Source organism: Tinamus guttatus, unplaced genomic scaffold (genome assembly GCF_059628265.1).
Source record: "Tinamus guttatus ecotype Peru unplaced genomic scaffold, ASM5962826v1 Tinamus_guttatus_pri_ptg000067l, whole genome shotgun sequence".
Taxonomy (NCBI): domain Eukaryota; kingdom Metazoa; phylum Chordata; class Aves; order Tinamiformes; family Tinamidae; genus Tinamus; species Tinamus guttatus.
The window spans coordinates 872,164-894,009 of NW_028288601.1; the positions used below are offsets into that span (position 1 = coordinate 872,164).

General features: G+C 35.6%; 1 long non-coding RNA gene across 1 annotated transcript; it reads left to right on the top strand.

The window, feature by feature from the left end:
- The first annotated feature begins 763 nt into the window (after positions 1 to 763).
- Positions 764 to 21,473, top strand: LOC148595750 (uncharacterized). The gene is made up of 3 exons (XR_015913082.1): positions 764 to 806; positions 1,575 to 1,722; positions 21,402 to 21,473. It is a non-coding gene; the product is annotated as an uncharacterized LOC148595750 (long non-coding RNA).
- The last annotated feature ends 373 nt before the right edge of the window (positions 21,474 to 21,846 follow it).

Below are 21,846 nucleotides of genomic sequence, written 5' to 3' on the forward strand. Positions count from 1 at the left end.
TTTGTGATCTAAACAAAAAAAAAAAAAGGTTTTTTTTTTTTTTTTTTTTTTTTTTTTTGCTTGGGGTGGAGGAGAGAGGGCAGGCAAAAGCTGAGGCTGATGAAGAGAACCAATATTTTGGTTTGATCAGCAGGTGGGAAAGAAAATTAACTGCTCATATGACTACTCTTTGCATCACTTTCTGATATTGTCTATGGCTCTTGTTGAATAAGTTGAATAGTTTAAAAGATATAGGCAGCTTGATGACACCAACTAAGAGGTACAAATATTTTGTAGTGAAAAAATCCTCTTCCTTCCTTCCTTCCCCTACTTTGTGCTCTTCTGTGGTGTCTGTGTTGAGAAGTAGGAGTATGACGGCTGTGTTTAACTTGGTCGTTGCTAAACAACTTTGTGGCAAATGAGCCGCTGTAGTTGCAGCCTGGAAAGCCCATGGGAAGTTCGTAGTTGCGCACAGTGTAGCTTCCCTTCCGCCCCCTCTTCTCCTGCTGATGCTGGCCAGGGCACGGTTGCTGCTTTTCTTTCTCCACACGTGGTTGTCCCTCTCTGCTCATGGCCCTTCGAGGGGAGCATTTGTGGGTGTCAACCCATCCATGAGAGCTGCTTAATACTGTATGCACTCACTGCTGCTGCAGGCTGAACGGATCTTTTGACAGAATGATCCCAGACTGCATGTGGCTTAGCCTGTACTCAGTTATGTTTTTACCTTTTTTTTTTTTTTTTTTTTTTTCTTCCTCCAGACAGGTTTAAAAACAAAACTGCAAGGAAAATTCTGAATCTGCATGAACTTCACAGCTTACTCAGAAATGGTGATGTGCACAGCTGCCAAGCATGAAACACAGAGTCCTGGCAAACCAGATTCTAAAGAGTTTATTTTTAGATGTGAATGCATAGCTTTAGGGTAAGATTATTTTGTCGGAAACACTTACTGAAATCCCATGAACTCAGTGGCACTCACATTATGCCATAAGATGCATCACCATTATCTAGACTTGTGGCTCTAATTTTTGTATCTATTAGCTACAAAATAGGTGTTGTTTGCTGTTAGAGGGAGGATGAAATTTATGTATTTTGGGCAGAGCTGAGAGTCTCAATGACTAAATGCATTTAGGTGCACTAAATGATACTTGTGAAAGGCAGTGTGGGGAAGCAGTGAACAGTTTTCAAATGTTTGTATGTTTCCAAGTCTCTTGGCTTGGAAAATAGCTACTGTGCTATTTCCTATTACTGTGCAGTAGCTACTTGGTTATAGATATAAGCAAGCTGAAAAGCAGATTTGAGAGGATGACCAAGATTTGGATGTATACATGTGTTCATGTGGTAAAAGTATTTTCTGGGAAAATGATCTTTGGGTTTATGATAAGCATATATACAGATACGTATCTTGCTTTTTCCACTCAGGTGTGGCAAAAACTTACCAAGACCTTGATTTTTTTTTTAATTATTATTATTTTTTAAAGAAAATCTGTTGTTGGAAAGTTCTGGTAGTTGGATGAAGCTCTTAACTTGTTTATTGTCAGCTTTGTAGTTTGTAACAGTGATTTTGTTGATCTGAGTCTGTATCTTATTTGATTTAGATGGTGCTTGCATGAGCTGATGCACAAAGGTGTCTGGGTTATGAAGAAGACCACAGAATGCTGGGGAACAGAGAACTTGGGAAAAGACCTCCAGTTACAGATGACTTGCCAAACACAACTTGAGCATACAGTTGCTCTCACAGAAGAGGTATTTATGGTTAAATATTTGTAATAAAACAATAACAAAAAAAAAGGGATCAGATCTTAATGGCATGATAGAGAAAACCAATGAAAAGCAACTTTTATGGAATTAAAAAGTATTCCAGTAAAAACTCCAGCTACTCCATTCCCTGTTCCTTCCTCAGAGAAAGGGTGTTGCTGGGGCTTGATTCTGCTTTGTTTGTTGCTCTTGCTCCTGTTGGTAGAATGGGTATGATTATTGTCATCTGAGTTGTTTTCAGTGGGAAGTATGTATCCTTTGCTGTGATCAGGTCCCTGGAGCCAAGCTAGGCACAGGCAGATGTTGTGCTGCTTGTCCAGGTTGTGTCACTGTAAAGACAAGTGGTGGATCACTTGGTGGGTTCCCTGTGGACAGGAACCACTAAGCACCTCATTCAGGAGCACTGAAATGGAGACGTTGCCCACATGGGCTGTTAGGCTCATATGCAGGCATCGTGTATCAGCTGCCTGCTGACTGTGCAGTGTAAAAATGGTTTGTAGAGTCATATGAGTAAAGACTTTCACATCTGATAAAAAAAGGTAAACACATGGAAAGGGAGTAAGTGATAAAGAAGGGAGAGCATGTAAAATTTTCTGCCATTTTCCCTCATAGCATTTTTGAAGCTCAGTGCTAGTGGATCAAAATATGCTGCCTATGAAATCTAAACAAAAGAGATTTGTATATAGAGTTTTTAAATTTGTTTTATAAGAGTTATAAGCTGTTTTAAAAAAAAAATACTTGCATGTTTTTTTTAATAAAGCATAAGAAGAAATTCAGTTTGTAAATGTGTAATTTTTTTAATACTTAAAGGTGTGTATGTGTGTGCATATGTGTGTACGTGTGAGTGTATATATGTATATGAATATGAGTAATTTTCTGTAGTTAAGATCCAAGATCTAATCTGGGGTTGAGGAAGAGACCAGAATGTTGTGGTCTAGTGGTCTAAACCTTGTCTAGTTTGACATCTAGGAAACCTAAGTTCAAAACTACGACAGCCAAACAGGCTTCCTAACAGGATTTTTATTTGTCACTCCTCCATTTCTGCGAAAAGCTTGTTTCAAGAGAAACAAATGTAGCATTTCTTTGTAGCATTAAGACACGGTATTACAGAAGCACCGTATGATATAAATGATATATAAATTTATATATATGTCATACAGGTAATGATATAAAATAGGAAGATGACAGATTTTTTTTATATATATACCTTCTATGCTTTTGGTGGTCAAATTGTTATTTTAGGCTTGTCATTAACTCAGCAATTTGGGAGGAAATAATGATCCTCTCCTGATCCTGAGAGGCAGTGACTATGAATAGAAGCAGTGATAGAATTGCATCCCCTCTGCTATGGAGGGAAGACAAAGGATGAAATCTTATTCTGATTGAAGCTCATGACAAAGCTTCCATCTACTCCCAAGGAGAAAGAATTAATGTGTAGCAACCTGAGTGCATGTGAAATGTGTTGTTAAATGTCAACGTCTTATTTGAAGATCAGCAAAGAGAAAAAGAATGAATGAATGGTATAAAGGAGTATGAAGTAATAGTTTATTCCTTAATCTGTTTATTTAGGAAGCTTTTGTTTGTTTTTGATAGCTAGTATAAGCATTTCTCATTTAGTTCAGTGTTATGAAAATAAACATCTAGGATGTGCTTGTCGAATAGTGTCTATAATAACATTGTGGCTGTTTGTTAATTAAAATATTTTTGCAGAGAGAACCCCAAATTTCCCACACTAGCACCTGCTTAAACTTTTAGTGTGCATGTCTTATAAATGTCAATCCCCATGTGTTGATCATCTATGCCATAAATAAAGGCTTCAGCAAAAATAACCTAAAAAGCAAAAAGATGTAATTGTTCATTTACTCTCCTTTTTGAAAGGTTCTACAAGTCTTGAGGCTTTTTGATATCAACTTAGTGCCTGGTCAGTGTGTATAAAAGAAGCTTGTGGTTTTGTTGTTGTTGTTGTTGTTGTTTTTTGTTTGTTTGTTTGTTTTGGGTTTTTTTTTTTCAGTCCAGTCTCTGAACTCCTGTAACACTTCACTGCATATCTTCAGTGATCAGCAAGAGAACAAGCAAAAAAAATTTTTTTTCTTTTCCTTACTATAGTAAATCAAAACCATAGCATAGATTTATTGGATTGTGGAAGTTTCAGGGTTTTCTTAAGGAAACATAATTTCCTTTATAAAGCCAAGTGAATTCCTTGTAAAGAGATATTCAGATATGTCTACCTTAAAGTAGACAAGTTACTTAAGAGTCTCTAAGGAGGAGCCAACTATCCTGAAGCGTGCCCTCTGGATGAACAGGATACTTGGAGAAACCTCAGCAGGTGAAGCTGTGAAGGGATGTAATGCACTGGTGCTGGAGAATCTCCTATGTCGTGTCAGGCCTCTCCCTTCCAAGTTTTCATGGCAAGACAGATTTTTTTTTTTTTTTTTTGCTGAAGCAACAGCTGAGTGCATCTTCTCCAAGGGGAAGGATGGAGGCTGAGTTTAGGAGCAGGCCCAAATTAAAGACCTTGAAAAGTCTTGTAAGACAGGAACAAAGGTTGTATGAAAGCACAATGAAAACTAGCAGTGCTCAGGCTTGAAAGGAGGACCTCAAACCTGGAATCATAGAATCACTGAGGTTGGGAAGGACCTCAGATCATCTAGTCCAAGCACCCCTGCACACACAGGGTCACCTAGAGCACAGGGCATCCAAGAGGGTTTTGAAGATCTCCAGAGAAGGAGATTCCACAACCTCTCGGGGCAGTCTGTTCCAGGGCTCTGTCACCCTCACTGTTAAGAAATTTGTCCTTAAGTTCCTGTGGAACTCTCGGTGCCTTAAGAAAAGGCTGACATCTACAGTAAAAACAAAAGTGTGTGCTACTATTTCTAGCTATTCTTTTAGCCCTTATTTTGCCACTTGTTTGCACATTATGGTCAAGTGATAATTGCAACAGGTATATTGAGAGGCTGCTCTGGAGCTATTTGTGGCTTCACTGTCAAAGCAAGCCAAGCTGAATTCTAAAAGTAAACCTGGAGTGTGTAACTACTTACGCAAGAACAGACTTGCATAAATATTTTTCCTTATTGCTTTCCTCCCTGTTTATTTTGCTTACTTTTTCTGTTTCTTGTTTATCAATTACTACCACACAGAGAGGAGTAAGACTCGGTATGGATATAGCAGAATATCTTTAGCTAAACCGAGCTCTGAAACAATGAGCCCATAGTCCCTGTAGTCAGGGCCATCTCCTTGTTTTACATGTCAATGTGGTAGGTATGGCAGACAGAAGGGTTAGCAGGCAGGCAACCTTTATTTTCATGCTACCTATCAGAGTTCTTTCAAGTAACAAATAGCATGTTATGTATTTATTACCAAATTTAACAGTAAAACTCTGACTTTTACATATGGAATGACAGTGAACTGTTCAGAGGATCTGCTCCCTATCCTCAAGAGAACATGTTGAGCAATGGCTTTGTCTAGCAAATAGGTCTGAAACTACAATCTGTCTTAATCTTTTTGTCCCTTTAATATTTATTTTCTTATTATGCCTTTCCTCTGATCATAACTTAATTTCATTATTTAACTTTGTGATATTGTGTAAATGAGGGGAAGAAAGATGGCTCTATTACAGTATTGTACTTGTTTTGAAATTCAAGGGCTACTTCCTGTTTTGCAGAAGAGATCCTAGTTCTAGGGCAATGCTACATGCCATTGAATCAATGATTACTAATGTTCACATCATGACACTGACGTTTTAACAACACAGCAACAACTTTACATCAATACAAGTGTAGTCAGGACTGCAACTAACATTTGATCCCTTGTGATCAGACTTAAATATGTGATTATGTTGCCTCTTAGAAAACAACGCCAAAGAAAGCAAGAATTGCTGCAGACACCTGGGTCTTATAAATGTGAAATTCTAACTTGGAATGAAAGAAAAACAAGTCTGCAGTCTTTTCAAAGATACTGTATCCTGCATATTCTAGGTCTAATCACAAGAGGTCAAACGTAGAGATATTTTCAATTAGTATCAGATTATAAAACTTGAAGTTGAGCTGAGTAATTAGTCATCAGCTATACCACTCATATATTCTGTTTTTAAGAATTAACTGAATTTCTTGTTTGGTGAAGGAAAGTTCAACTTCTACAGGCTGGATTTCTCCCCTTTCCCTCCTCCCCTGTGATAAGACAAGTCTACAGCCCCTTTTATGATTAGATTTAGCCCCATCCTCGTTAGTATAGTTAGTATAATTAGTATTTCATAGTATGTGCTTTCATGGATGGCAAAAAGTTGGCACGAGCTACGCAAATCAAGAAAATATCTGATTTGCAAACAAGTTATAAGTGAGCTGTGTTGTGTTCATTTTCCTCTCTGTATCAAACTCTCCCAGTTGAGGGAGACAGTCCTTAATAAGGAAGAAAGTACTGACTGTTTTTTTGCAGTTTGCCTCAAAACATTTACTCTAACTTATTGCTTCAGTGGAAGCATGAGAGCTTCTGTATGTTCACAAGCAGAAAAATCTTTTAAAATGCAGTATTCATGGTCAAGAGAGCAAGAATTCCCTTCAAAGCCAGCCTGTTGCAGTTGGATAACTTGTCCCCAAAATCATGAGTAGCTGTAGGCAGACAATCTCTTCCACTTCACCTGCCTTGAGGGGACAGGCGTGTAACTGCCACGGTAATCTTTGGCCGGGGAATGAGATAAAGGGCTTGATTCCTTTCTCCTTTCTCTGTTACTGGCTTACAGCAGTATTGGTGTATGCACTATACAAGATGCTGTGTTTTAGGGGAAAAGCTGGTGTGCTGGAGAAATCCACTCCCTGAATGCAGAAGGCTTTTGTTTGCTTGGAAGGAGACCTTGATGTGAAAAACGTGAAAAAAAAAAATCATCGTTTCCCACTTTACCCAGCACTATGCTATCAGCTTTCTGGTTATTTTTATTTTGTTTAATATCTGTTACATACGGCAAGTCTCCATCTTTCTTTTCACTGAAGCTTATCCAAATGTCTAACAAATTCTTCTCTGCTAAAAAGCAAGCATTAATGAGGGATAGTCTGCTAATTCTAATATTGGCTCAAAATTGCAGATTTTGGAGGAGTGCCAGAAGGTTTTGAAGGAATCTTCTGTAATTCTTGGCCTTTATGGCTTGGAAAGAAAGAGAACAAGAAATACTGGGAAGGGGTGGCAATATAAAGTAGCAGAATAGGGGAGGAAGTAAAATGAGGATTATGACAAGAGTAAGGTGTCTCTTAGCTTTTTGTCAGAAGGTGTCGTAGGTGAAGTGCAGGTCTTTCCCAACCTTCCACTAGTCCCTACTGGCATTCTAAGCATTCTAGCTTGTCAGTTATCTCATAATATAATTCAATTTTGAGATGATTCCAAAGTACATTCACCTTGTTACAAATCCTACAAACTGGACTGACCCTTGCATATCATTGGTGTTTTGTACAGCGAATATTAAAGAAATAACAAAGCAAAAGGTTTCCATGCTCCCCGCAAATGTAATGTTGGAAGTATATTTACCTGTATGCTATAACTTCATAGTCTTTGAGTACTAATCTTCAAATAGTATCTGTAGTGGCAGGACAAACTGTTTTGCCTTCTTCCTTTAGTAAATCAGTGAAAGGAATCTTCCCTTGAACCTGAAGGAATGCACCAGGGTCCATGGATGCAACTCTCTGGATGCTGTAAATTGCTTGGTGGATTATAATGAGGGGCAATACTCTTCTTTCTGTTTTTTTTTTCTTTTTTTTTTCTTTTTTTTTCTTTTTAACCTAAAAGTGACATAAGTGACATAATTTACACATATTAAAGATTCACATCAAATATACGAACAGCTAAGAAGGACTGTTTTGTTTTATGTTTTCATGATTTGGGAAGCAGGTGTAGTAGGAGGCTGGACATACTCCTGTTGAGTCCTGCAGCTTCTGGACAGGGTGTCCTTCAGGGAAGTGACCCATTCCTTTCTGAGATTTGACCTTGGAAGTGATGTACTTGAGTTCTGCAGATATTTAGCTACTATGTCCCTCTGTCTTACTTAAAAAAATTATGAGCATCTGAAAGTATCTGCCAGAATAATCACTGTAAGGGGTTTGAAATAAATGTGTTGACTTTTTTAGTCTATCAATGAACAGAAACACTGAAGTGCCCAAATTGTGCTATTTTTGCAGGTAAACATCTGCAGTGGTGCAATATTCCATGCCAGTAATTTTGCAAGGGTCGCTGCTGTGGCTGCTTGAGGCCATCGAAGCCACTGCATGTGAACTAATTCTTATTGACAATCTGGATTCTCGACAACCAGATGGTAGCCACAATAAATTACTCTGGTTACCCTTAAAGAAATACTTGAGGCACCTAAAGGATGTATGAGTCAAACAGAGCCCTACAGTGTAAGAGAATGTCCCTTTAGGGTGAGGTGGCAGCTGAGTAAGTGTTTGCAGATCATAATACTGAGTTCAGATGCCTGGATTTCACTAGAAATCTGCCTTAAGAACCCGTGACTGTTTTGCTTCTGGATAGAATAGGTGCTGCACATTCCTAAACACACAGAAACCAGTTATTTTCGCCCCCCTGGGGCACAAAACAATTATCACTCAAATGAAATCAGAGACCATAGAAATTAATTTGGCACAGGTTACAGTGGGTTCAGTTTTGCTCGTCTGAGTAAGATTTATGTTTAATTTTCATAGCAAGTTTGTGTCTAGTGCTATGATAATAAATCACGTGTTTATACATAAAAGTCTGTATTTAGTAGTCTTTGCTCTTTTTTGATAGCTCTTTTTTCATTTAATCTGATAAAATTAAAATGGAATCGAATTTGTATGGTCTTATAGGATAGTTCATCTCCATTTGTGTTTTAATCCTGTGAGTGACTCAACAAGGTCAAACCCGTGCTAAAAATTCCTTGTTGTTCTTCCCTGTTTTTCATTCTAAATATTTAAGATGGTAAAAATTTCTATTTCTAATTCTGCCAAGGCAGAAGAAAGTCAAATGAGGCATAAGCATCTCAAACGTGATTGTTACTGTTTTTTTGTAAAGGTATACCATTACCTTTTATCATTCAGTTAATGCAGGAAATCTGCATTAACATTTTGGAATTTCCGAAGCTAGAAAAGCTGGAATTTCGTGAAATTGGGGGAAAATTTTGAGTGAGCAGGTCTGAGGAAGGAGTGGAGAGTTTATTGAAAGCTGTTAAGTTTTTAGAAAGAGAACATACAATACTTCCAATTGCAGTAACATGGTAATATTGCACTGTCCATATGAGTATTTGTGAACTGTAAAACTGGGAAGCTTGTTGTGCTGAGTGGAACTAAGCATGACAGTCTTCCAACAACTGAATGGTTGTTCCCACATTTATCCTTTCTTATTATACCAAATACTTGTTTTCTCAAGAAAAGTTTTCTGCATGCTTTATTCTGCTCAATTGGTTGAATTATTAGAAGTACGACATGCAAAGAAACATTCTGCATAGAGTGTACAGTGCAGAAATTTGAGGAATAAATTTGAGTAAAAAAAAGCCCCCACCATCATTGCTGAAAACTAAAACAAAGTTGTTTTGGGGGGTTTTTGTTTGTTTGTTTGAGTTTTTATATTTATATTTTTATATTCTATACATTATAGTTTTATGCTAACAGTCTGTAAGCTTTTTTTCCTGAGCATCAGGACATAACTTAGAGGCAGCATAGCATAAACAATAAAACAGTGGTTGATTTTACTTGAAAAATAGCATAGCTCTTTAAGTATGTTTGGTACATAGTTTTGTCCTGCAATTAGAGTTAATAATTTCTGTAACTATATTCTCTAACAGCCATCAAATGTATATTTGATATAACAAAGAATGTTTGTTAGTTTTTTTATAGAAGCTTTTGTTGTTCTCAAGATATAGGTGATAATTCGTAGGTATAAATGACTGTAAATTTGGAAAATAGTCTGTTCTGAAGGATTTCATTTGTTTTTAATGCAGATTTGAATAAAAGAAGTACCCTATCATGCTACTCAGTTTGGTATTGCTACCTACTGCCTGAAGCAGTTAACTCTCTTCAGGGTAGGTCTGGTCCCAGCACTCAGGACATTTTATGCTTTTATATTAAACAGTCACTGAGAAGAGAACTTTGAAACTTGAAGTGAGAGTCCTACCTGCTAGACTATGTTTTCTGGCTTGCTTGCGCTCCAACTGTCATTTTGGCAGATTAACAGCCAAATTTATTCTGTTCCTATTTTTACCCTGCAGCTTTGTGGAGCAAAGCACTGTCTTTGGGAGTGGGAAATACTGAGTATTAAGTGTAGAGACTGCAGAATCCAGTAACTTGCAGTAAATTCCTGTTGATTGTTGCTGTACTGCCCCAGAAAGGAGTGAGCGGCTGTATAGACTGCTGCTATTCATTTACTTCTAAGGGTGGCAGGATGCTCTGAGTGCTTATTGCTGCTGGGAGAAAGACACTTTACTTAAGACTGTATGCAGTTTGTCTAGTTGCATGCTTAGCTTCCGATCTTACTTTTAGAAAAGGTTCCAGGCATACTAGGTGTAAGAAATGTCAATGTTGACAAGAATGTTTTAAAAACAAATTTAAGTCACTAACTAAAGTGCAGCAATTATAATTCTTGGTAGGATATAGATTTCAAGATGGTATAAGCTGATCTGTTTCTGAGACAGTGATTCCTTCATCAGTGACTTGACTGATTTAGGACTAAAGCGATCTTTGTAATATATGACTGAACATTCATTCCCCGTTGAAAACCTGCTGACTTTCCAGCTTACTGCCAAGCAAAGCATATTCAAAACGTTTTCATTTTAGTGTTGGCAGAAAAAATAGAAGTGGAATACCAAACAGCGATTATTATGCTGTTTTTACTTTCATCACTAAAATATTACTTTTATTCGTGTTCTTCGGAACCTATTTGCCTTTGGATTTTACAGTACTAATCAGGAGCTTTACTAAACAGCTGTCAGCGTAAAACTAATTTGTTTGTCAGAAGCTTCAAAGTTCACACTATTCAGTGCATGATATATAAATTGTGTCAGGTGATTTCCAAGAACACATTTTAAATGCTTCTCCATACGCCGTGTGCATTGTGTGTTTGGCTAATACGTGAAATAAATTATTAGAAATTCAGAATACAACAGTGACTGGTTTGTGTTATGATGGGGGCTTCTGACCTCAAAGAGGACCAAAATAATTTTAACTTCCAGAGAAAAACATAAGGGCTTCTCAGATCATCTTAAATGGCTTTTTTTTTTTGATGTGCTAAACATACTTTTTTAAATCTTAGTTGTAGAACAATCTGAATTTCTTTAATTGACTGTGGAGAAGTTGATGTAATACCAGTTTTAGGACTGTGTTTGGCTACATGTAGTTTGTGCAAGATATTTTAGAAAAATTTTTGAGGGTGTGAGGTGAGAAACAAAGAAGACTTTTAAGTAAAAAGGTTTATATGCTATACTTTTCCAGACATGCCAGGTTTTGCATAAATGTTCATTTTTGTCATTGGTCTTTCTATTTATGTATTTATTTATTTTCTAGTGGCTAGTAACAGCAAAGAGATGCAGCCAAGATGTAAAGAAAAGAAAATATGACTTTTTTGAAGAGATTATGGATGCTTAACTTATTTAACACAGAAACAAGTAAAGCATCACTTCTACATGTTACTGTTTTCATTTTGAATTCCTTTAACAGGATAAAAGAGGGAGTGCCAGAACTCTCCCTTCAAAGCTAACATGAGCTTCCATTAATATACTCCTGGTTTCTCTGGTACAGCTGTGGACATGGTTGATTATACTGAGTATTAAGGAAGTACAACCGTCCTGACTGTTTTGCTGCTGCCCAATACATGTGATAGCTGCTGACTTTTAAGATAATCTAATGAAGCGTAATAGTATATTTTGACTCAGACTTATTGTTTACTTTGTAAGTTGACTTAAAGTACTTGAGTATCTGAAGTTTGGTCATAATATTCTACTAAATGATAACAGGCAGAGATAATTTGGGCTTGTTAAAACTTGTTAAAGTTCTGTATCTAACAGAAGAATATAAGGGAAATAATATTTTGGCACAGATGCATATCCTTTTATCAAGTTTCCTAAACAAAATATTGTTTTTTTTTTCTCAAATAGATATATATCATTGGTACACGCTAGTATGGTCTTATCTTGTCTTTTAAAAGGAATTGAATTGATAAGGAAATACTTCGGTTATTAACTCAGTTTCTTTTAAAACAAAACAAAGGTGTCGCTTTCTGTTCAGTAACATTGATCAGTAGTTCTGTTGAAATAGTACTGAAAAAATGAAATGCAAAAATATCAAAAGTTCTTTCAGTGGCAAATGTATCTGTCTGGCTAGCACATCCAAACTCTCCATTAACTTTTCTTCTCATGGGAAAAAATGTATGTCATATATATTTTCTGAAGTTAATTAATGCTAGTTCAAAAAAAGACAAGAAAGAATAAAGGGATGCCAAACTAAACATCTTTAACATATACCATGTACAACAACCTGCTGTTAGTCCACTCTTAGGAGGAAGCCTTAGCTTCAATACTTCAGCAGTTATGACCAGCAAAAAATATCCAACCTTTCACGAGGGTGGTCCAACACGATCAGATGACCTTTTTCCAGTGCTCTGTTTTGATTACAGAATCATTCCCATAGATAGAGGGAAGAGGACATTTGTTGATGTCTTCCTTTCAGGAATTTGTTGGGAAGAGGAAATATTCTCAAAGCTGTGATCTCTATGTTATGAGTAGGATAGAAAATATAGTGCATTTTTTTTCCAAATAAAACCAAGCTTTATATTTTTGACAGGTAATTTCACTGATTTAGTATCTCCTGTTTGTCAAGAGTTAGGAAGCACCTGGAGAAACACTGATGTGTAATTGTGAGATTTAAGGGTAGGATGCCTCTTTCGTGACCTTCCCTGCCCCCTCCCCCACACACACTCTCTCTTCCCTGCCAGATTCCTTAGGGATTTTTCTGTACTTGCAGGATTCTGTGTGGTCGATGCTTCAAAAGTACACACTGTGCATTAATAAGTTGGGTTTAAACTGTTTTCAGTTATATTTATCTATCTTATCTGAGTAGCAGGAAATAAGCCTACAAACCACCAACAAAATTTGATTAAAGATGCATAATTCAAAGGTCCACAACTGAGGTTTCCATTTTTAAAAGGAGATAAGATTTCTGATTTTGTATTTCAGAAGAAGAGGTTTCATATATCTTAAAAATGTATTTTGTGCTATACTGAGTCAAAAAAGGCATTTTATTCAAGTATTTGCCCTTTTGGAGTTACCTTTGAAGTACCTAGACTGTTTGGTACTAGGTGAGCTTGCCAAGTAGACTTAAATGCTCACTTTCTCCCAGAAATTAAGCATGATGTCTTCACAGCATCAGTGTTCCATAGTTTTAGGGTGAGGTAGAACATAAGTGTGTGTCTCAACTCAGCCTCTGTCTATTCCTTTCAAGTCATAATATAAGATCTATGAGAAGAACGATTCATCCTTCATGTTATCCCAGGGAAGAGGTGGGGAAATAAATTTATATTTGTGGTCTTGGGACTATGCCTTAGAGGTAATAGTAGGTCTGTACACATGCACACTCCCATATGTGGCAAATGTCTCTAGGCTGCTGCATCTAGTGCTGCTTATACTACCCTGTGTAGTAGGAGCATGTTTCTGCAGTACTATGTATCATTTTTTAAGCAGGATAATTATGTTATTTATTAATATAAATTGATAGTATATTATTAATATCTGATATATATCAGATATATTGATAATATATCAGATTAATATATTGATAATATATCAGATATTAATAATATACTATCAATTTATATTAATTTATATCAATTTATATCAATATCAAGAATATCAAATATATTATTATACATATATTATAAGCAGAATAATTAAAATGTGTTATGGGTAACAACTGATAAGAATCAGATTTTGAGAAGATGATTTAGGAGTTGTCGTACTCTGAACATGAATCGAGAATGTCTTGTTCTTAAGAAAGAGGCAGATATGCAAAGAGACATTTAAACAGACAAGCGGCCTGATAGACCCAAGAAGAAATCTGTCTTTTAATCACCGCCAATAGCCTCCTATTATGGACATATTATGCCCAGGTATGAGCGTTACACTTCAAGAAAACAGATCTGTTGGTCATCATTGAGGATAAGAGGAGAATAAAAGTAGACCTAAATTCTCGAAAGATGAAGGTTGCTAAATAGAGAAAGGAAATAGTCTATTCTCTATGACCAGAACTTAATGAGTTTAAGTTACAGTGCAGAAGGTTCAGTTTTGATGACTAGGAAAACTCATGTCAAGCGTAATGAAGCAGTTGAATAGATTCCTAATTTTGAATAAATGGGTGTTCCTTAGAGTCTCACTTTGGGCATTGTTAACAGTTAAATAAGTATCTTGCATTTTAACTCAGGTATTTATCATCTGTTTCTTTCCAAACTTTTTTTCACACTGAATCTGGATAGTACAAATATTAAATCTACTCTTTGAGAAGGTATAAAATTTCTCATAACCTTTAAATACTTCAAGCATAACAAAAACAACAGAAAACTGAACTTCACAGTCTCAGAAAAGTCACTTCTGCTTGCCTCTTGTTTGGCAGTTTTTTACAGCAGCAGGTTTTTTTCCCCAAACAACTAACTTAAAATTGGTATTTTGAATTTGTGTGGGATACTGGATACATGTGGTTCTTGAGTAATAATATAAGAGGGAAAAAACACTCAGATAGGCACCATGCAATGCAGGATTTTAGAAAGCATCTAGAAGGCAGATTATATATCTGTACTTGATCTGAAAAATACAGTTTCATACTTTCAGGGACCTAAATTAAAGTGCCATTCTTAAGCATTCCAGAGTTTGTCTACATAGCATAATTTAAGAGCATATTTGGAAATATATGTCATATACTGACAGTATTGCTTGGCACAGTTCCAATCCTATTTCAGATCCTTTAGATTGAGATTTCAAACAGGAAGAAGAGCATGACAGAAAATCTAGTCATTTTGTTTGTCTTTATTTTTTCCTTAAGCTTTTAACTATTTTGGATCTTAAATATATATATATATATATATACACACATATATAATCATGGACATATCTAGCTCAAATTATACTATATTATTGAAAATGTTTGAGACACTGTCTAATTGCAAATGTTTATATGATGAACATATTAACTTACATTATGGTGGAAAAAGCTTTTTGGTCAATTCAGGCAGTTCAAAGTGGCTTCATTTTTTTCCTACTAATAAACAGATGAGATTGAAGGCAGTAAAATAGTAATAATAAAGAAATGTGCTAGTTACTTCAAGAAACATTAAATGGCCTGAAAAGTTGAAGGGACGAATACAGACATTCTGTGTTATTTCTCAGATCTGTCTCACCCATAAGTTTTTGTAGCCCTTGCTTTCATGGAAAGTTAAGTCTTTAATAAGACATCACTTACCACTGATGAACAAGTATGACCTGCATAATATAGTGTGTATTTCATCCATTGATTTTATACATTTATACTGTGCATGAATATGGTTTTTTTTTCAAGTATTCTGATGCATTCTGTCTCTGACCTTAAATTGCTGTATGCTAACTGAAAGATGTCTACTTTATATTTTCTTATACTCCATTCATCACAATGCTATTCTAATGCTTCACTATCTGAGATTACATTGTTTCTTTGTTTCTTCTAGCTAGTGACTTTTCAAGAGGTGAAATATCTCCTGACATTGAACCAACACAGGATTCCAGATTCTGTGTTAGCACACAGAAAATAAAGAAAATAAAACAATTTTGCAAAGGTTTGTGCTTGCAGGATTTATAAGCCGTGTTCTCTTTTTCTCCCTCCCTCTTTTAATTTGCATGCTTGTGTCTGAACACTTCAGAGGGGTTTGTCCTGCTGTTCAGCTTGTTCAAAGGAAATATCCCATCTTTGTCTAACAGATTCCCACCTGCAGCTCACATTTCCCTTGGGAATACTGGTCATAGCTGATTGTTAGGTAGGTGAAAGCACTCCCAGTCTGGATCTTCCACACTGTGGACCTAGTCAGTTGTCTTCTTCTTGTCTTCCTACCTTCTACCCAGCAGCCTGTTTTGTTTTGACACAATTAAGGTCTGCATGTTTTCCTTTTGCAAGATACAGGTGTGGAACGACCTCCCTCAAATAGCTTTTCTGTCCATCTGAGTGCGTAATATTGCGTATGAGAGGTTTCGTGCTATTTATGCCTTTCATGTAAACAGTGTGTTGGAAACCTTGAACTTGTTCAGCTCTACAACAAACTAATGCAGACTCTTCTGCATATAGAATATCTTCTGATAGAAAAACAGCTTAGAGCAATTGATGGTCAGCAGAAAGAAGCAGAAATACACATAGCAGATGGCAACCTGCTAGGACTGTATCAAACAAGTGAAAATGTCAGGGTGTGATTCAGAGCAAAGAGTTGAACAATCAGATAGTGTTAGAACAGTCCATCAGATTATGAATGCTTGGATGAAACATGCCCTCTTTTTTAGGAAAGATTTTAAAAATATACTTCTTTTTTAAACCTAGATGACAAACAAGAAAACATGGCTAAAAGATACAAAATACTCCAAGAAGACCCATCATCTTGTAGAGGTAATAAGTGTGTTATTTAAAAGACCATCTGGTTTTATTTTGCAAAGTGTATTTCTGGCATTGACTATTATTCATAACTACGCTTTATCAGTCACTATCATATGAGCACTCTGGTTATGGCTGAGTGAACCATAACTAGAATTTTGAAGTGAAAAAATGAGATAAATATTTGACTTCTAATTGGATTTCCTGGTATGTTTTTGCTAATTATTTGTGTGATTGTACAAACCACTTAAGAGCTATTTAAGACTGACATATGGGAAGAAAAATTGGGAGAAGACAGAATAATCTTTGCAACACTGGAAAAGCACCTTAGTGTTTTTTTAAGTTAGAAGATTGGTAATGACTGACTAGTGCATTCATGATAGTTCTGCTGTCTCATTTTTCTTACCCTGAGCTATGCTGTTTCTGTGGTCTCTATTGGTAAAGTTGTTTCTACGTCTGGAGGAAAAAAACTAAATTCCTTCTTGCACTGCATATGCTTGAAATAGTTTTGATTTGAAATCTCAGTTTTGCTCGTTTATTTGTAAATTAAAACACACTTTAGATAACTTAGTTCTTCTGTTTACTTATGAATATTAAATCAAAGGGTAATCTAAATATGAGCTGCTTTGTTACATGACTACCAGTGATAGCAATACTGTGTTTCTGAATCAAATGCCTTAACACGAACAAGGCAGAGATATAGAAGCAGGAAAAAGGGTAGTCTCTTTGAGCTATTTTTGCTATTTTTTTCTTAAAAAACTTCTATTTCTAGTGTAAGATGCGTGTAAACGTGCAGAAATTCTCTTTCTAGCTATGCTTATCTCTGACTAGAAGACCAGTGAGCATTTATGAAGTGCTTTCTTCTCTGTGATTGTGGTATAACGCAGAGATGTTTCACGCTGATGAAGTCTACGAGCAGCCTCCCACTACTGAACATTTTAAAAAGTAGACAAGTATAGTCTTAATAATTGTGGCTGTTGAGTGAGGGGAAAAATGGGAGGAATATATCCATATATCTCTCCATTTTCTGCCATAGATTGGCATCTATGAAAATCTCTGTGAGCAAGTTCAAAAACTTTAGGATTTTTGAGAGCTGATTGAAGGTGGATATGAAGCCTTTGAGAATGAGTTTGCTAAGCTTATTAAGAAATGGAGCTGGATCTTCTGAGATCTGTCATTGTTAGATAAAAGAAGTGTGTGGAATGGTGGGGGGGTTATATCTTTATGCTCTGTAGACTTAATTATTATTTTAGAGTCTTTTTCCATGTCAGGATGAGCTGATTTTGCACAACTACTCATGTTAAGCTCATTTAAGTAGAAGTAAAGCAGTGCAGAGTTTGGGCCAGGAGTGGTAGTTTTTCAGCATGGCATTTCAAACTTATCATATTGAAATGTTGCTAGACATAGGTGTATTTAAGTATAGACTTCTTATAATGCTTTTAAAAACACAGTGTAAATTACTGGCTGTTTTGTTTTTATTTCCACAACCATTGCACTTGCATATCCTACTGGGGTAATTCTCAGTAGTAGGTACCTCCTGTCTCTGATTGCTGTCTTAGAATAATCTACTTTTATAACATAAGCAGTAGGTAGGGCTTGCTACTCATTTATTCACCATAACAAGGAATCTTTGCTGTGTTTGTAATCATATCTTTCTCTCTGGTAATCTGACTGACGTAGAAGAACGTATAAATTGACAGATACTGGACTTCAGAGGGGTGCACAGGGAAATTATTGTGGGCTCTTAGAAATTATGGGTCATCTCTTGGCTCTGAAAGGGCGGGGGGGGACAGCTATTGCTGAAATTTTGAACCTTTAAGAGAGATACTTTTGATATTGGAAAATTACAGACAGAATGTTGTTTTATGTGAATGATGGAAAGTCAGTTTAAAAAGAGAACTGCTACATTTTATTCCAAAGACGTCCCTAGTATCTTTTGCCTTTTTCTACTCATCAAATCATGCTTACATTCATAAACCTACTCCTAGATGCTGACCCATATAGATACTCCAGTGAATATATTTTCTATGTTGCTACCAATCCCTTAACAGAGTTAGAAATAGTTTGGAACTGTTCAAATATGAATACAAAAGTTGTGATGTAATGCCTGTTAAATGATACCATCTTTCAGACATACTCAGACAGCTGTTTCTGTATCTGTGTTTCCCTATAGCTGTTCCATTATAATTATTTTGAGTCACAGGTGAACTTAGTGGATTTAAAATAACCTCAATTAGTTAAGAGTAGGTGGAAAAGCACTACAACTGAAGTGGTTCTCCGCAGTATTAAAATAAATGCTTATTAAACTCTATCATTATGAGAGATCTTTATTTGGACTGTTTTGGGTAATGCACTGTTTTATAAATAAAATTACCCTGTTATCTAGAATGGGATAGAAATTCAGCTCATGTTTTCAATCTGATAATCTAGCAAATCAAAATAGAAGATTCTCACCAGATTCAGTGAAATTATGACACAATTTTCTAGTTGAGAGTGGAATTTCTATTTCTACCTCTTTGATCCAAACCATATTGAAGAATTAACCTAGAAAAATAAATACAGCATTTTGTCTTAAACTAGTCTGCTAGGTTCTCTGAAGTAACTTGGATTCAAGTTTTCCTATTCTTGTGCTTCTTGTTCCAAATAGACAAAGAAAAAGCCTTTCTAAGTATTACATTCATCCTGATGATACAGATTTTTGAATGGTTTCATTATTTTTTTTTCTTGAGGTTTGTAGAAGGAGAAAACTATTTCCAGCTCAGCTTTGTGTATTTGAAACTGTTAAACACTGAGGTAATGGGAGCTCTCTAGTTTACTGTGTGGAAGCTTCCTAATACAACCACGTTCATTATGTTATTTTAACTATTTATTTTGGTCATCAGTTAACCACAAAATTATTTATTTTGCATATGATAAATATTCTAGAAAAAGCTACCCAGTATTGTTTACAATTAAAGAAATCCTCCAATATAATTTCTAACTGATGGACAATTCATGGGGTATCCTCATTATACATATATAAAGTTGTTGTTCTGTCATGTGTGATATTTTTCCTCCAAGATAATTTTACACTGTTCAATAGGAATTGTCTGAGAAATGAAATGTGATTCCATTGTGTTTCCATGTGATTAAAGATAGCTGTGTCTGTAAAACACGAATTAACTGCCTTTCAGACTTCTGAGGCTGAAGTTATCAGAAGAAAATGTGCTTCGTTTGATGTATATTGAATTCTGAAATCAGTCCTTTTTTATGAGATCATGATCAGTGACAGATCGTACTAAAGCAAGCAGAATTCAGAGAAAGATTTAAAATGAGGTTTCTTTTTCAATTTGATGAAGAAAATCCATATATTCATCTTGATAAGGTAATAGGGAATCTCAGAAAAGCATTTTTGCTTGTAATCTTTCAACACTAAATCTAATGATATTGTGATATACACATTCAAATATTTAGATTTTTGTCATAAAAGGTAGAATTGCAGCAGGAAAATATCAAAATATTTATCTTCCATATCTTAAAATCACTACCAAATCCAGTTTCTCCTGTTTCTCTTCCAATGTTGCATGCCAGCATTGATAAAATAAAGCACTACAGAATATTTGCATATAATCTATATTCATATTCATTGAAAAAGTCAACATAATGTACCTTGAATATGTAAGAGTGGAAGACTTAATGGATCTTTTAAAATATGATAGAGGAGGGTTTATTAGCATCTAGACAACTTTATAATAATGAGAAAAGTGATGTAAGAAGCCAAAAAAAGTAGTTATTGCAAGAGTATAAATGAATTATTTTCTGTGCCATTATTTGTCCTTGTGATTCAACATAGAGAGCATGGTAGGCTTTTGGGTGTTTCAGAGATATTACAAATGCAGCATGTTAAACTGTTTGTAATGATTCCTCTTCTGTGTGTGTGTGTATTAAATCAGATGAATAGATTTCACTGCCAGATTTTGTTCAGTTCTTTATAGCTCTACTTTATTTAGTGCTCTTTTCCTCGTCAAGGCAAATCAAGAGATTGAGAAGCTGGAAAAAGAAACATGCAGGAATCCGCAAAGCTACTTATTTCATTTGCTTGTAGTCTGAAACGACTACTTCGATGTCTAAAAGAGAGTTGCTCCAGAAAATGTAGGACATTAGTGTTTTCTATTAGTTGGGTTTTTCTTAGGAAGTTATAAAGTTAGAATGTTTTGAACGTTATACTCTTAATTTGGACCATGAAGTATTTATAGTTTTAATTAAAAACAATGCGAAAGTTCAAAATATTAAAGAATTTCATATTCCTTTTTTCCTTGAAATTATAAATGCTATATTTTAGAACATTCAAATGAAGAGTATCTCTAATCTTAAAATAATCCCAAAGCCAAATAATCCTTATAATTTCATTTTAGGTTTATTCTTATCAAGAGTTTTCTGCATTAATTAAAATCAATGAGTAAAAATTCAGAAAGTCTGAAAATCCCAATTCAGGACACTAGAAATCTGTGCATTAGCCGTGCCTTGTACAAGAGAAAGCTGCAAAAGACTAAATTCTACAGCAAGACAGCTTCATCAACTAGTTAAATCCTCAGCTAGATCTTGAGTTGAAGCTTGTCAGCGTATGGAGCTGTATGGTAGATCAATTCTGTTTAAATCAAACAGTTGTTTTTCACAGGCAAATTAAAAATCTGTATATTTGATTTTTTTTCTCTTTTTCTTTTTGCATAGCATGTCTATTGCCAGAGAGAAATGGGGACAGTTTTTTATACCTTTTCAATTGAACTGAAAATATAGGTGCTTATTTAATAGGTATTTAATTTAATTTTTATTTAATTTCTTACATTATCAACATTTAGCTATGAAATAGTTATAAGCTTATATTTTGATTTAGCTTTTGAGAAGGTGGATTATTTGGTATGCTTTCTAGTTAGTGGTCGTGTAAGGCTTGGGAAAAAGTAATGATTCAAGGGCCAAGAACTGCTATTGATGCATGTTAGGCCCACCCCTTGCATCCATTTATCTGTTATATAGCAAAAACTTGTTTTTACCAAATGTTGTTGACACTTTTATTTGTACTTTCGGTTTCAGAGCAGCAGTGGTGATTGGACTAACACCCAGTGGAGACAGATTAATGTGGAACAGATGGATATAGAACTCAGAAGGTTTGCCAAGGCAGGTTCCATAGCTGACTGTGTCTACAATTTATCTGTCTTGATGCCACCCCTTTCTCTCTCTTCCCACCCACTTTGATGTTTCAGTGGATTTGTTGCTCATGTTCAAACTGAATATTCAGGAATATGTTTTTGTTTGGGTGCTCTCCTTTAAAATTTTATTCTTCTGGCTGAGTTTTCAGTCTCTGTGGAGATACATGGTAAAATCATGATGTCACTTCTCTGAATTGAGGTAGTATGTAAAAGAATAAACAGGGTAGAGTTTTATGTCAGACCCTACAAGATGAAAGTCATTAGTTTTATAGACAAGTGAGATTTGCAGGGGCTTCTCTGTTCTGCTCTTGGACATAGTTCCATAGTGT